Source organism: Parambassis ranga, chromosome 5, assembly GCF_900634625.1.
Source record: "Parambassis ranga chromosome 5, fParRan2.1, whole genome shotgun sequence".
NCBI lineage: Eukaryota > Metazoa > Chordata > Actinopteri > Ambassidae > Parambassis > Parambassis ranga.
In genome coordinates this window covers 14,502,802-14,519,740 of record NC_041026.1, presented here as the reverse complement: position 1 = coordinate 14,519,740, position 16,939 = coordinate 14,502,802, and the positions used below count along the sequence as shown (strand labels likewise).

The following is a 16,939-nucleotide window of genomic DNA, read 5'->3' as shown; positions in this document are numbered from 1 at the left end:
TTATATACATGTTGAACACATGTTATTTGCATGATGCACCAATCAACCTGCTTTTAGCAAGAAAATGGTCATCCTGATAACCCAACCCCAACACAACCCAGTAGAGCAGGCCTGTTGAGCTTTTTATTTTCAGTGCTGAAGCAGAATAAATAAGGCAGTGTTAAAACACAAGGTGTTTTTTTCACTCCTTCCAAACCATAAACACTGAAGTGAAGTCACGTCTGGCTTACTACCTAAAGATCTCCCTCATCAGGTTTGTGTAGGAAGACAAAATTGTCACTCCCAACTAAATAGATGCCTGGTCAGATCCCCGGGTTGTCATATGGTGACACAAGTACCTCTTTAGTATCGGTTCTCAACATGCAGAGAAGTCCAATACTACCTAGCAAAGCAGACAGATTCTTAGAAATCATGAGATTATCGAATAATCTATCTTGGCAGGCTTCAACCTATGGGTTTATATCCAAAGAGGGTTTCACAACTATCAACATACTCAATGAATGACCAGCATGTGACCCATCACATTTACACAAACCCAACTATGAAATGCACAAATAATCAAGTCCTTGTTGGAAAAATATGACCGAGAACAACATTTTAACTTTCCCACAGCTCAGGCTCCATTCCGTGAATTTCTGTAGCCAACAGTTTGCACACAACTTTTAATATGTTTAAAAACAAACAAACAAAAACAGCACATTGCTTCGTAATATATAATACGGCAGTCTGAAAACTAAGAAAACTCTACCCTGTTAGTGTTCACATTCACTGCTATTAATCTCTATTAATATACCGACAACACACCTGCACAAAGCCCTGCTGTTTGTGCAGGTGTGCAGAACGTTAATATTTGTGCAAACACACACACACAAAATGACTGATGGTGATTAGATTTTGTGATGAAAATGATTTTGTGCATCATTTTTCATGCATGTGTGCCCATTTTTGTGCACACAGTGATTGGTTCTTAGTTCTTATATGTGAGTCAGGAAATGCAATCAGAAGGTGACAGCCAGATATGTGGAGGGAGGGAAAATATACATTATAAAATATGTCAGATTAACAAATGTAGATGTCGGCATCGCACACACACAGCTCCAGAAAACAGCTGAATATGTGATTGGTTTTTAGGCGAGCATGCAGAATATATGCATTGGTGCTCTCTGTCTCTCTGTTGCTCTCTCTCTGTCTCTCTCTCTCTCTCTTTCTGAGAGGTTGGCCAGCGATGCATTATAAGATGAAATGGATCTGAGTTATGAGGCGTGATGTGTCAGATGATGACATTGCTGTGAATGAACAAGCCAGACAGAGTTTATGTAAACAGCTTGAGGAGAGTTTGACAAACACACATTCATGCAGTTGTGTTGACGCTTATATTTTATGAATGTTTATGTTGCTGTTTTGTTTCAGCTCTTTTAATGCATATTTTATGTGTTGGTTTGTTTTTTTTGTTGTGTTTTTTTCATGCCTGACTGGAAAATTTGGTTTTCAATCTTTTCTGTCTGATTCAATTTGAATCTCTACCTCCAATGCAACAAACTGCAGTTACAGCACGGTGAATAAAAGTGTGCATATAAAACAGGAGAGGGAATAATGATGGGCTTCTTTTTTCATGTTCACAAAGCAGTCATGCATAGACAAACAACACAGAAACACAAACACATCTACCTAGGTGAATTTTTTATATCACTTAACACATCTCTGAGGTGAGCAAACAAAATTAGAGTTTAACACAGCTGATCACTGAAGCATTTTGTCTTTTAAACTCAAAACCAGAAATAGCAACATCCAAAGAGCAACAAACAAAAATCCTTTTAGCAGCATCAAATAATTTGCATACCCTAATTAACAGATAACTTCCCAACACATTAGCACTCACAGGGGACTAACAAAATAATGTCAAAACATTATGACTGGGACTTTTATCTCTATAATTAAAATGGTAAAAAAAAAAATGGTCCAAAAGTGTCGATTAGCAGCTTTGGTGAGCAGCAACAGAAATTTACAATAGGACAACAGTCTATAGGGATGGCAGTGTTTGCATCATTTGTAAACATTTTTTCTCATTTATAGCTAGTTGCTTTTGGTTTTATATCAATACTTCCCTCCCAAACCAGGCAATAAAAAAATCATCTACCAACAAACATATTCAGCATAAAAAAAACTAAAAACCTTACATGATGGTCAAGTCCTGAAAATACCTAACTTTATGCCACTGCAGTGAGATGTAATATCTTATTAAACATTTCAAGAAATTCCCAGAATACTTTTTTTTTTTTTTCTTTTTAAATGTAAGGCTTATTTCATGCTTCTCACATTCACAGCTCCTGTTGGAAGTCTGCAAAGTCAAATCTGACTAGCAGGTTATTTGAAGAAAGAAAAACACTATCACCAGCATATAGATTCATATATACAGTGTGGAAAATAAGTATTTGAACACCATGCTATTTTGCAAGTTCTCCCACTTAGAAATCCTCGAGGGGTATGAAATTTTCAGCATAGGTGCATGTCCACTGCGAGAGACATAATCTAAATAAACTATATATATATATATATATATACACACACTCATACTATATATATATGTATATATATATATATATGTGTGTATGTGTGTGATATATATATATATATATATATATATATATATATATATATATATATATATATATATATATATATATATATATACACAAATACTTATTTGCAGCTGTATAAACACACACACACAAACACACACACACATACACTCAACAAAAATATAAACGCAACACTTTTGTTTTTGCTCCCATGTTTCATGAGATGGACTTGAAGATCTAAACTTCATTCCAGATACACAATATTACCATTCCTCTCAAACATTGTTCACAAATCTGTCTAAATGTGTGATAGTGAGCACTTCTGCTTTGCTGAGATAATCCATCCCACGTCACAGGTGTGCCACATCAAGATGCTGATCTGACATCATGATTAGTGCACAGGTGTACCTTAAACTGCCCACAATAAAAGGCCACCCTGAAATGTGCATTTTGTTTCTGCTTTATTGGCGGTCTGGGGACTCAGAACCAGTCAGTATCTGGTGTGACCACCATTTGCCTCATGCAGTGCAACACATCTTCTTCGCATAGAGTTTATCAGATTGTCTATTGTGGCCTGTGGAATGTTGGTCCACTCCTCTTCAATGGCTGTGCGAAGTTGCTGGATATTAGTGGGAACTGGTGCACGCTGTCGTATACGCCGGTCAAGCACATCCCAAACATGTTCAATGGGTGACATGTCCGGTGAGTATGCTGGCCATGCAAGAACTGGGACATTTTCAGCTTCCAAGAATTGTGTACAGATCCTTGCAACATGGGGCCGTGCATTATCTTGCTGAAACATGAGGTGATGTTCATGGATGTATGGCACAACAATGGGCCTCAGGATCTCATCACGGTATCTCTGTGCATTCAAAATGCCATCAATAAAATGCACCTGTGTTCTTCGTCCATAACAGATGCCTGCCCATACCATGACCCCACCACCACCATGGGCCACTCGATCCACAACATTGACATCAGCAAAGCGCTCACCCACACGACGCCACACACGCCGTCTGCCATCTGCCCTGAACAATGTAAACCGAGATTCATCCGTGAAGAGAACACCTCTCCAACGTGCTAGACGCCATCGAATGTGAGCATTTGCCCACTCAAGTCTGTTACGGCGACGATCTGGAGTCAGGTTAAGACCCCGATGAGGACGATGAGCATGCAGTTGAGCTTCCCTGAGACGGTTTCTGACAGTTTGTGCAGAAATTGTTTGGTTATGAAAACCAATTGTTTCAGCAGCTGTCTGAGTGGCTGGTCTCAGACGATCTCGGAGGTGAACCTGCTGGATATGGAGGTCCTGGGCTGGTGTGGTTACTCGTGGTCTGCGGTTGTGAGGCCGGTTGGATGTACTGCCATATTCTCTGAAACGCCTTTGGAGACGGCTTATGGTGGAGAAATGAACATTCAATGCACGAGCAACAGATCTGGTTGACATTCCTGCTGTCAGCATGCCTATTGCACGCTCCCTCAATGCTTGTGGCATCTGTGGCATTTTGCTGTGAGACAAAACTGCACATTTCAGGGTGGCCTTTTATTGTGGGCAGTTTAAGGTACACCTGTGCACTAATCATGATGTCAGATCAGCATCTTGATGTGGCACACCTGTGAGGTGGGATGGATTATCTCAGCAAAGCAGAAGTGCTCACTATCACACATTTAGACAGATTTGTGAACAATGTTTGAGAGGAATGGTAATATTGTGTATCTGGAATGAAGTTTAGATCTTCAAGTCCATCTCATGAAACATGGGAGCAAAAACAAAAGTGTTGCGTTTATATTTTTGTTGAGTGTACATTTATACAGCTGCAAATAAGTATTTGAACACCTGTCTATCAGCAAGAATTCTGACCCTCAAAAACCTTTTAGTCCACCTCCACTCCATTTATTATCCTAAATCAGATGCACCTGTTTGAGGTTGTTAGCTGCATAAAGACACCACCCCATACAATCAGTAAGACTCCAACTACTAACATGGCCAAGACCAAAGAGCTGTCCAAAGACACCAGAGACAAAATTGTACACCTCCACAAGGCTGGAAAGGGCTACGGGGAAATTGCCAAGCAGCTTGGTGAAGAAAGGTTTCCTCACTGTACATTTCTAAAATGTACATTTCTGGGCACACAGGCTTATGTGAATAACAAAACAATCAAAAGGCAGCTCTCCATAAGAAGCACATTTACTTTTGATCTGCTGCATGTAGACTCAGATCTAATGGCCAATAGTATCTAAAAATACAAAAAGTGAAATGTTTCTACTTTTTGTTCACTTTGGCAAATCAGTGAAAAAAATCAGAAAATTTTCAGAGGATATATTATCCTCCAAAACAGAGCATTGGGGGTAAAATGCTGCTGTTATGCTTGTAGAGACAACGCTAAGATGCAGAGAGAGAGGGAGAGAGAGAGGAGTAAAATGGAGCTGGCGACATAACCCATGAATGTGATTCTTATGTGTCTGTACCAACATCCTATGGGACCAGGCAAACACACAAACACAAAATCTTTAAAAAGCATTCCATTACACCCAAAGATCACCATGGTGATTATCTGCCATGCCAAAATTTGCAGAAATGTGGTGCACGTCTTCCTGGGCAGGTCCCATAAATTTCCATTGAGGGAGGAGATGTTGCTGGACAAGATGCCTCCCAAAAGATAAAACATATATATCAACAAATAGCCACACAGGAAGAGAAACCCACCCTTCCTTCCTGTTATCTTACAGCACCACAACAATACTGTGTGTGTGTGTGTGTGTGTGTTTAATTGTGCACTGGAGATGGAAACAAATCCCACATGAGTTATTTAGGTCATAACTTTCCTGAGCACTGATTATTGATAACAATATGGGCTCCGAAGTTGAACCGGGTTCATGAAAACTAAGATGAGGCTTTCTTTGTCTTATTAGAACTTTAAATTCTCCTTGTGTTAACATATTAAAAAGATCATTTTGGGTGATTTCTACATGTTACTGATTCACTGCTGTTTACAAAATAAATGTTTTTCTAGAAGGTGCTGCTGTTGTTTCTATGGTCACCAGATTGCTAAATCATTAAACTTGAAGTTACCATTGGCGAGTGGAGGGGATGTCATGAGAAGGAAGAAGTCCAACAAGAAGTAGGCTACACTCATAACAACATATCGCCAAGTGTCCTATTAATCCTGCTCTTGGCTGTTTACCAACATATTTCTCCATTGTTTGGTTTGTTTACTGTTTGATTCATTGAGAACCTAGTAGTCACCATGATCGATAAGACTGTATGTGAGACAAAGAGTTCTCAGGCAGGGTTACGTCTTCTTCCTCTCACGATGGACAATAGATATAAGACCTTGTGGTATACAACAGTGTGGTCTAGAGCTAACTGGCTAACTGCTAACTTCAGCAGATAATTCTTCAAAACAAAACACAGACAACCTCATCACGTAACAGCTGTTCTTCACATTCAGGTTCACCTCAGGACATTACAATAGTTTGCTAGAGGGCTGAAGTAAAGTAAAATCAGCACTGTCTTTGTGGATGTGTTTTCATGACATTAGCATTTATCAAGAACAATACATTTGATTTTCCTTGTGAACTTCAGAGATTGATTGGGTCGTGCCATCATATATCACCATTTCTCAGAGTTGTCATAGATCATATCAGATCACACTCTTGTTCAACCTTCCTTCTGTGCAGTCATCCTTTATGGTTCATTTCAGCTCTTATTTTATGAGCCTTTTCTGGAAGATAACTGATGACAGAACCTTATATTGGATGCAATGATGCTGTATGTGATCCATTAAAATTTAAAATTCTCCAGCTGCCATAAATAACACAGTTCATGACACCTGAAAATCTTCTAAATAGAAGATTAACAATGTCCTCTTCTTTAGTGTAAAGTACAGTTGACAGCATGGATGTGTTGTCAGGATGCTAACTCATACTGATCCCAATATAGGCTCATATCTCACAACCAACCAATGATGACTGATAAGTGGGTATCACCTGTGAAGCGAGGATCGAGTACAGATTACGATATGAGGAGAGTTGTGAGACTTCAGGTGCAGCAGACTCCAAGAGGAGAATTGATTTTCTTTCCAGAGTATCTCTCTTTGCTTTAGTGAAGAGGCAAATATTTGCTGTGCTGCAATAATAGCTGCCACAGAACCTCTTAAATGACACAGAGCTCCTGACATCAATTAAAAAATGGTTCATGTCATACGCCACAGAGAGGTTATAATCCTGAAACATGCTCCGAAAAACCTTTCAGCAGACACAACAAAACACAATTTAAAGCCCTAAAAATGTAACACCAAGACAAAGGTGGATTTGAGGCTGCTTCACTGACTAATTTGAAGGTATTTTGCATATTTTTGTATATATTTTAAGAAACAGTATCTATTCAAGCTATCTGTTTTTACCTGTATTTGTTTTGAGCTCAGGTAGCTGTACATTAACCCCTTTCACACAGAGGCTGTGCTGTAGCATGACCAGGAGGCAGTCTGCTGCTTGTGGTGGTGTTTAGCAATTAATACATATGAAGGAAGGATAATCTTTACTAACTGTCAGCTCTTCTCTTCTGGGGAGAGAAGTAGCACGTTTCCAAAAATACTGAGCTTAATTTGAAAACAGAAGTCTGTCAATTTAGCATACCGATGTCAGCAAAGATTCCAGTCAGGCACAACTGTGCATTGATACTTTTGTGCAGTTTCAAAAATAAATATACACACTGCATGAAGCAAGCTGCTTGCAAAGGTCTCATGTAACACCACTTTAGCTTTCTTTACACTGGCTTCTCATCCGATTCAGATGACAGTTTAAGATGTGACATCACATTCTGACTGTGTGGTTGGACACCTGCCTACATGAAAGAGCTACTGCATCCCTTCATTACCAGCAGGAATCTGTCCTGTTGGCTGCTCCTCACTCCAGGCTCAAGACAAAAGGAGAATGTGCTTTTAAGGTCTGAGCTTCTAAACTTTCTTCTGTTGGTATTTTTAAAAGAAGCTCAGTTAAGCCCCACTTGTGGTTATTTTTTTCTTAGCATTTTTTTGGGTTTGTTTCATGTTGACTCACTGCTTTTGTTTCTTCCAGTGTCACAGAAAAAAGTGACACATAAAGTCACAAGAAAGCATTTAGCATTTTCCAACTAGACCAAATAAATAAGCTGCGAAGAAAAAGCATGAATAGGGTCACAACTTAATTGGACAGCTGTTATATTTTGCCACCAAACAAAGCAGTGTGCTGGGATAAATGTATGTTTTTGTTGCTCTATGTTTGTCCACCGCTCATCTTGTTTGCTTAGCTGGCACCATTTTCTATGTTTTCAATCACCTGATTTTGGGGGGCAGCATCTTGTGACACCACATCCTGTTTAAGGTATGCAGTTTAGTTTATGTGTCAGCTAAAACGTTGCAGAATTTGGTAAACATGAAATCTTGGATAACAGTGTTCAAATTAGTTCAAATGATTTAGTTTAATCACATTAATCCTTCAGAGTGTGAACACAACCTTAGATTAACATTACAGCAGAGGAAGGATAATATTTACTGCATCATCCACATGAGTAAATAAGAACTCACTCACTAATATTCACTCACAGTACTTGCTGTATCTGTTTTTAAGGGATTCATAAAAAAAAATTTAGTGAAATGACCATTATATTAAATTCTTTATAAAATACTGGGTAAATACTCGGTAAATTCCAGTCCCAATTATAAATATTTGAAAGCTACATAGTAGAAATCTAGAGGGCACTCTGCTCAATGAATATTTATTTATTCAATTCAGTTTGCAATACTGAGGTAATTGGTAGAAATATTGCTCGTAGTCATTTCTGCCATCATTACGTTCTCCGACAACTCTGTTTCCATCATTTTCCACTAATTTACTGCAGATGGAAACAGAATGAAAACATGCTCATCATGTGCATCGGTTCCCACTAATAAGATACTTTCATCTTAGAACAACCAAATAGCCCTAAACAATGTCAGCGCAGCAAAGTTCCAAACGCTCTTCAGGGAATGTTTCCTTTTCTGCTTTCTGTCGGCTGTGCAGAAAGTAGGCCATGTCTGCACGTCCATAAGTGGCAGCTAAATGACATTGGTTTTAGTAGGACGTTGGGATATCATTGGTATAATTAGCGTTCTGCTGTGTGTTATAATTATCCTCCACATGATGAGCCATTAAAGGGATTTTAATTGTATGTTACGCTGCTTTAACAGATGTAGTTAGACAAACACTGCAGGGAAGGCAGTTGGAAGACACAGCAAATTCATCAGGTGCTCTCTAGGTCACCATGAGAAAATGAACACTGAAACTGAATAAACACAGCATGATTGATTTAGAAAAGATGAAGCAACCTCACAAGCCGAACAGAGTTTAGGCTCCTAATAACATAATTAACTGACAAATCCTTCAGGTGGCCTGCTGTCACTGTGGATCCACGGACAAATCCCCCAGCATCGTTTTGTGGTTAGATGACAATATGAAAAAAATCAAGCTCATGTCAAGACAAATGTTTCATCAGATTAAGTTTAAATCCATAAACCCCATCTCAAATAAGCCTCATTTCTTCAGCTCATTTCCATAAGAAAGTGGCTTCATTTTGCCAGGAGACAGAGCGGTTAATGTGTACTAAAGCTAATTAGGCCACAGATCACAATGAAAGTGAAGAAGTGTTCACATTAGAGATAAGACTTCCGCTCTCAGTCATTATCACGGACTAAACACATGTCAACGGTATCAAACATGCATTCAGCGCAGTATGTCCAATGTCCCACTCTCACTTCAGAGCATCTGCATGTAGGTACTTAAAAAAAACATAACACTAAAATAAACTCGGTCAGATCCTTTATGATGCACCGTGAAAAGTGATCAGACCATGCTTCATAATGAGCCACATCATCACAGTGTCACATCACATCAGGAATGGAGACAGATGGAGAGAGAGTACCCATCTGCTGCTATATGTTTGTAGCCCCATACAGATCAGGCTTCTAATTAACTTCTGTTCCCAACATGTTCACATTAGAAAAATACATTAGTTATCATATACTGTATTCTCTAGATCCCAGATCACAGTGTGTGATCATGTGCAGTGGGAGTACTCTTTTATTCTGCTGCTCCTTTAGTGGAGCACCTCAACCATTCAATAAATGCCAAATTTTCTTAGGATAGATCAGTTCTACTTTTTCTAATGCATTGGTATAAACTATTGTTCCTTCAAAAGGTATCTGAGGATTAAAGATGGGTATATTTTTGGGTTTGTTGTCTGTCTTGATTGACAGGTCCTCAGGCTGTAACTAGCTGCAGTGGCTGCCATTTGCAGCTTAGCTTCACGCCACTGCCACCATTCGGATTTAAGCCCTCAGTATTACATGATGAAGATGACAGGGAGTAGCATTGTGTTACTAATGATATTTTACCTAATCTAATTCTTGCCTGGTCTCTAAGATAGTTCAAACTTTATACAGTACGTCATACACCTTATGATTGTCGAAGATACACTAAACCACAGAACACAAACTTTGAGTAATCTCTTAAACATATAAACACGGTTTCCTTAAGTTTCAACAAGACAATACAATACAATAATAACAATACAATTAAAAAGCTACTCCCTATGTTTCAGAGGTTAAACATTATCAGTCTAAGTGTTGGTAATGTAGCTGCCCCCTGTTTTGCAGAGGTCTAATCCTTGTTGGATAATCCAGAATGCTTTAGCAGGATTTATAGTGGAGGGCTGTTCATTCACTGTGGAGGTGGGCAGGTGGAGAGACACTAGAAGATGTTATGAGGTGGTTTAGGTGTGTCGGGAGCAGTGGGTTGCTGAACAAGCATTCAGGGGATTGGCAGCAGCGGATCAGCCCCAACTCGCACTTAAACGCCGTTGGCAGACCAGCGTGCAGGCAGGTGGGCTTCAATCACAGTGGCTGATAAGATGCAGTCTTCCTGATGGATTTATTTGCAGCCCAGTGGTGTGAGGTTTATTTTTACCCCACTTCCCCATAGTTTTACCTACAGTTGTGCTTCCTGGCACCTCACAGTACCAGCTTTTCCATTTAGATTTCTTAAAGTACTTTCTGACTGACACAATAAGCAGTAGGATGGTCGGCTAGATTTCGGCGCAAAAGGGACTTTGTTAAGACTGCAGTAAGATCATGGTTTAGTTAAATACAAAATTAAAAGATTTGTCAGCAAATGTGCGTTTTTTGTTGTGGTCAATTATATATCAAAACTCTTAGGTAACTTAGATGCTATTATGAGTTTTCTGTGTAACAGTTTTTGTGCACCTTAGTGTTCAATCTTTGTCACAGATTCATCATCAGCTATGATTCGGCTCAAACTGTTTTCTCCACCCGTGACATTGTTACTTCAGGGTAAGTTAGCCCAGCGGCTACAACCACATCCAATAGTGTCGCACAGACTATCCAATGTAGCAGCAGCGGTGATGATGCACAATTTGTGCCTTTGCAGCTGAGTAGCTCTGGGCCATGGCTGCCTGGACCTCTCTCTGTCTGCCTCAGTTACCATGGAAATGGGAGTTAACTTGAGAGTCGGGGCTCTCCCAGGAGATTTGACTGATGTGAAAGAGGGGAGACGAGGGAAATCTCAGCAAGCCTGTTGGCAGCGTACTACAGTTCACTACAGATGCACCTGCCGAAGCTAATAATAATAATAATAATAATAATGAGAGATGACTATGAATGAAAAAGAGATTCCAGTGAAGACAATAAAAGTGTGATCAATGAAGCAAAGACAGTCAGCAAAGTTCAATAAAAGACTCTTTGTTGCTGTGTGACAGTTACACAGCCAAGAAATTTGCTTACATACAAACTAAACAAGCCAAAATTCTAATAATCTCTTGGTCCAGTGCCTCCTGCTCCTTCTCACTGATTGGATCAACCATTGAAGCCAAACATTTATACTCCACAAAGCACTACACATACTAGTTCACCCAGTCCTTTTGCTTACATATTCATGTCTTTTACTTTTATCCTGCAATTTTAATCCCAAATTATGTCACATGACTCAGATGAGTCAGTCCAGACCCCTGAGTCAGCCATGCCAGTGTGTGTACCAGGCTCAATATGAACGCCTGGAGGAGCTGAGTCTGATGAGCCCACAGAGGAATCCTAATTTAGGGAGACAGAGACGAAGAGAAGCAGTACAAGAGATCAGCAGAGGGAAGACAAAGAAAGTTATGTTGACCTGAAGGGTGCCGGAGTCTCCACGAGAACCGCTCTGATCACAAAGACCTGACAGCAGAAAAAGACAGAGGAAGAAGACCCAATAATACCGCCGTGGTGATAGTGAGAAGAAAAGACAGCTTCTCAAATCCACTGATGTCACAAGAGCAAGACTCACCCTCATAATCAGCGGAGGGTTTGATAGAGGCCACCTACACACATAACGATGTGTGTCATTGTGGCAGCCCTGCTCAGGAAAATGAAATGCCAAATCCCACTTCAGTAATCAACCACACTGGATGTCACATTAAGTCAAGGACGACGATGATGGGGATGAAGAGGAAAAGGGTGAAAATGCAAAAAGAGAGTAGAAGAAGCTTTGATTTGGTCTAAAAAGCCAAAATTTTGCCACTAAGAAAGATGCAAAGACTTTCAGCGTATCTGCAAGTTACGGTTCTGGTCACCAGGGAGAATCATGTCCATGTCATGTCAAGTAAAAAGTGATAAATTTAAACGTTTGAAAAGGCAGGATAAGCTCCTGCAATGCAGTTATTATGACATTATATTGACTGGCTCAAGACATATCAGTCCTTCCTTTCATGATTCAGTGGCTGCAAAACCCATCTCACCAGCCATGACATTTGCTGCTAAAGTCTTTTAAATTATTATCTTATCTTAACTAAAACAATACTTATCCTTAAGTACTCTTATGTGCAGAGCAATGTGTCTGAGAGCAGGCAGGTGTACAACTGAGATGCAGAGGTCGGACCCATGAAAATGAGAGAGAAAAACTGGTCTGTAATTAAGGATTTAAAATTCACTCATCCCTTGTGATGATTAACCACGCTCAGCAGGCAGACACGCCACTTCACAAATATCTCCTAGTGCTCAGCAGCTTACTGCAGATTCTAAAGGTTCAAACTTTAAATAAAACATATAGTTAAGTGAACCTTAGCACCAACATCGAGTGGAGATGTAACATTTCTGCTACTGTTGCTGATGATTTAAAATTCAAGAGGTGCAGCCTCACATGCACAGACACAGATAGAGTTATAGATCTTGTCTCTTGTGTCTGGCATAAAAAAGATGCAGAGAGCCTCACTAGCTCGAGAATGTACACATGCACACCCAGAGCAGACTGCTCACCTTTGTAATGATCTGTGTTCTGACGCCTGATGCACAGCTTAGACTGCAGCTGTCAGAGGTCACATAAGCTGAGCCAAACATGTGAACAAACAAACCCATGGTGCAGGAGTTAGTGCTGAGCAGGGAAAAGAAGGACAGTCTTCAAAATAACACTACTTTTTTTGTTTATGTTGTATCTTGTTTAGATACAGCCCTGAAAAAAACGTTTAAGAAAAATAATCATGTGAAGCCTTGCATTTAAAATCAGGGGAAGAATGACAGGGAGGGTGGAGGGCACGTTGAATTCCACATGAGCCTGTGAATTACTCATCATATCTCTAGACCTAATATCAGACCCAGGGGTTTACAGTACTTAAAGCGTTTGAATGGAGTGGATTGATAACCAGCTTTAGGCCTCTTTTCATTGGCTGGAAACATCAGGTTCAAAAGTGCATCCTTTTATGTCTGTGGGTGCTTTACCAATTCTGTTTTGTCTTGTTCCAATTTTTTATCACTGCAACTGTGTGTAGTTCTGTCTCCTGTTCTCAGCTCATTACTCTTTCATCACGATAAAAAAAAACAGGTTAATGACACCATGTGATAAAGAATATGTTTGGAAGTACTTATTTCAGTCAGATTAAATTTATAGCTGAATCCAGTCCTACGATGCTCATATTTCCAGTATAGGTTTAGGAGTTTACAGTCTGGTTCAGAACAAACATTATGTCGGTATATATAATTTTCTCATTCCAGACAAATGTTTAGTTGTGAATTTTTATATACACCCTTTAATTGTATTGTAAACTATGCAAGTGTCACTCTGAAGGTAGCCGTCTGAATTAGCATCATCTGCCATCATCAGCTAGTTACACAGAGAACCCTTAAAGACCAACCTCATAGAAAATATCAGTAGACTGAACCACAGTGGTGGATGAAGGATGGACCAACATTACCACCTACAACATCACAGTAATAGCATGACTATAAACTATTAATGCTATCGGCTGTAAATGTTTTATGCTTCGTCCTCCGTCATGCAAATTTTATCGTAAAACATTGAGAAGGAGCTTCAGCAACACTTTAGTAACATCTGTTAAATACTGCTCATATTTTTAAAAAAGTATGTTATACTCTAAATGTGTGTAATATTTTGCATCCACCTAATGTGCTACCAGAAGGTCACTGACTGTAAAGATCCACCACAAAGGTCCTATTAACTCCCTGAGCTTTTCATTTCTTATCAAACTTAAAAAGAAGGGGTTGTTAAATCACCGCACAGCATTTAAAAAGAAGGAGTAAAGGTTAACCAGCATTATGTCCGTCCTTCTATTAAACAAAGTCTCAGGAAACTGGAGTCTGAACTGACGAGTGTGAAACAGACAGACATCACTGCTAAAAGTCTTTGCTTGACAATTGGCTACATTGGACGTGATGTATTTTTTATCTTTTCTGCACACGTCTTCTTTTCACTTTCCCTTTTGTGAGTCTTTTTAATCTCACTCTGTTGCTGCCATATGCTGAGGAGCAGCTAAGCCTATCTGAGGCCTCAGAGGAGAAGGCCTTACCACTCTTATAAGACAGGAGAAAAAAACTAAAGCTCCCATAAGACCTAATTTGCAAACAAATAACTAGAAGGAGAAAAAAAAACAGAGACACAACCACCATGTGAACATGTGAATACTCTTTCAAAGAGGCACTGCATCTTTACCCCCTGTGTTTTTATGGCGATAATATGGCATGGGGGTGAGGGGAAAAAAAGGTGGTGAACCAGGAGCAAAAGCCACACATCTAAAAATGGACTGTGGATTCTAAGTGTGGCTTCTGAAACACCAAGTTACAAGTTATGATGTTAAGCAGGGAATAAGTGGTAATTAGAGCGCTGGGTGTTACCATGTGAGTGGGTGAATAAATAGAGTACTGGGGTGGGAAAGTCACTGAGCTGCAAAACAGTGAGTGGGTTCAAGAAGAAGCAAAATTCAAATGGGTTTATAACTGCTGCCAGTCATTTAATCTGGGTGGTGTGGCTACGTACACTTAAAGTTTCAGATATTGGGACACAACTAAAAACTAAAACACAATTTAAACAGAGACCCAGCTCCAAACATTCACCATTCAGTCATATCAGGGGTTGTGTGACATACTCATCGAATAACACAGCGGTTTCAGGAGGAAATGTCAGGTCAGTGCATGCTCTGGGTTCGTGTCTATGTCCTATGACAGTCTATGTATCGACTGTCCTTGCTGACCCGTGGCTGCTCCTCTGCACGATAGCGCTTCTCAGAGGAGCCAAAATCCTATCAGTCTCAATAGCCAGGGAGCCTTAAAGAAAGACACAGAGGTACTTCACAGTAATTTCACAGCCATCAACCTTCATCACTGTGAGGGGGCAAAGGGTTCAGGATGGTGGCTGCCGGAGGGCAAAGAAACAGGCTCCATCTCAGGATGCATCCTCTTCCATCCAGTACCATCTCTCACACACTACTGCCCTCCGCTTTCATATCCCCTTATAGCCCAGTTTCATCAGTGTGTCTGTGGCAGGCACACACACACACTCACACACAGACCTATTTTCCTACAATTGGAGACTATAATAGTTTTTTTTACATTCATGGAAACACAAAAACACAAACTTCATATGGAGTACACTCTATGACCTCTGTGGTTGGACTTTATTCCGTGTCTCCTCACAGTTGGGTGAGCACGCCTCCCGATAGGAAGTTATAATGACAGGGACACTGTAGATGTTAAGTACTCTCACACACACACACACACACACACACATATACAACAAAAACAGCTCCATCTATAAAGCATGGATGCCAATAATTACACACACGCATCACTCTCATCACCCTGTTGATGCTCTGACAGCCACCACAATGAAAAACAGAGGCGTGGCACAATCACAGGAAGTAACTCACCCACCCCAACCAATCAGGGATTAAACAAGAGCCAGTTTAACCTTTCACCGTATTACAGCTTCGAAGGCACAGAGGTCAGCTTTAGGTCAAATCAGTCTCTCTGTTGTTGTTTATACTTCTCTCATCATGAACAGGTGATTGGCAGCTTCTTTTGTTTTCAATCTCATCATCAGCAACTGCCCACTGATTAATTTTGTTTTCTATTCATGTATGCCCATAACAAGAGAATCTGTGATGCTGTCACATAATATTTCTGTAAAAGAAAGAAGCCTGTGTGCAGAGTAGCATGTGGAGTCGGGATGCCTGATAAAGCATTTGGGGACCAGAGGGAATGAGAAAGGAGATTATCAGGCTCCTGAGCTAGCCAGCTGCCACTGGAGCTGTGTGGGCAACGCTACACCCTGTGTCTCTCTCTCTCTTCTTTTATCTCTCTGCCTCTTTCATGGTCATCCTCATTAAACAACAGTGATAGTACACATTTCTATGGCCCGTCACTGTCAGCTGTTAGGAGAAGTGATGAAGCTTCTGCACATCAGAAATGTTCAAAAACAAAGAAGAAATCTCATCTCAGTGCGACTCGGCACACTGGGAGGAAATTAAATTAAGTCTGAATATACTCATGCTGACATGTAAATAAAAGACAACAATAAGATTCACTCATTATTTATCATTTTAGATATTAATTATTTCAACCAAAATGTTTCAAGCTCAATGCTCTAATGTGCTTTAATTATAAACTACTCTCAGGTTATTAAGTAAACCTAGCTGGAACTAATCAGTCCTGCAATGAAGACTAATTGTGTGAAGACTATTATGTCCTTTTTTGTTGTCAAATAATGTAGGGAGGTGCAGATTTAACTGAAGCAGGAAACCTTCAGGGCTTAAAATAAGACCACCACAGGAGTGCTATTACATGCAGTTCCTTGAATGGCCACTAGAGGCTGGCTCAAAAGAATCTACGTTCATATTAAAATGTCCAGCTTTACAGCACATATAACTTGACTACCTTCAAATGTTCAAATAGTCTTTTTGTGTTCACCTTTTTAAAACTGAAGACTTTCACCTCACAAAATGCGTTTTCTACAATTTATTGAATCCTGCTGCAACGCCTCCTAAAAAAGCCCTGCCAATACACAGC

At 39.9% G+C, this 16,939-nt stretch overlaps 1 protein-coding gene across 7 annotated transcripts in view; it reads right to left on the bottom strand.

The window, feature by feature from the left end:
* Positions 1-16,939, bottom strand: part of ppp1r16b (protein phosphatase 1, regulatory subunit 16B) — a 69,699-nt gene that overhangs the window by 27,649 nt on the left and 25,111 nt on the right. The gene's annotated exons all lie outside the window — the stretch shown is intronic.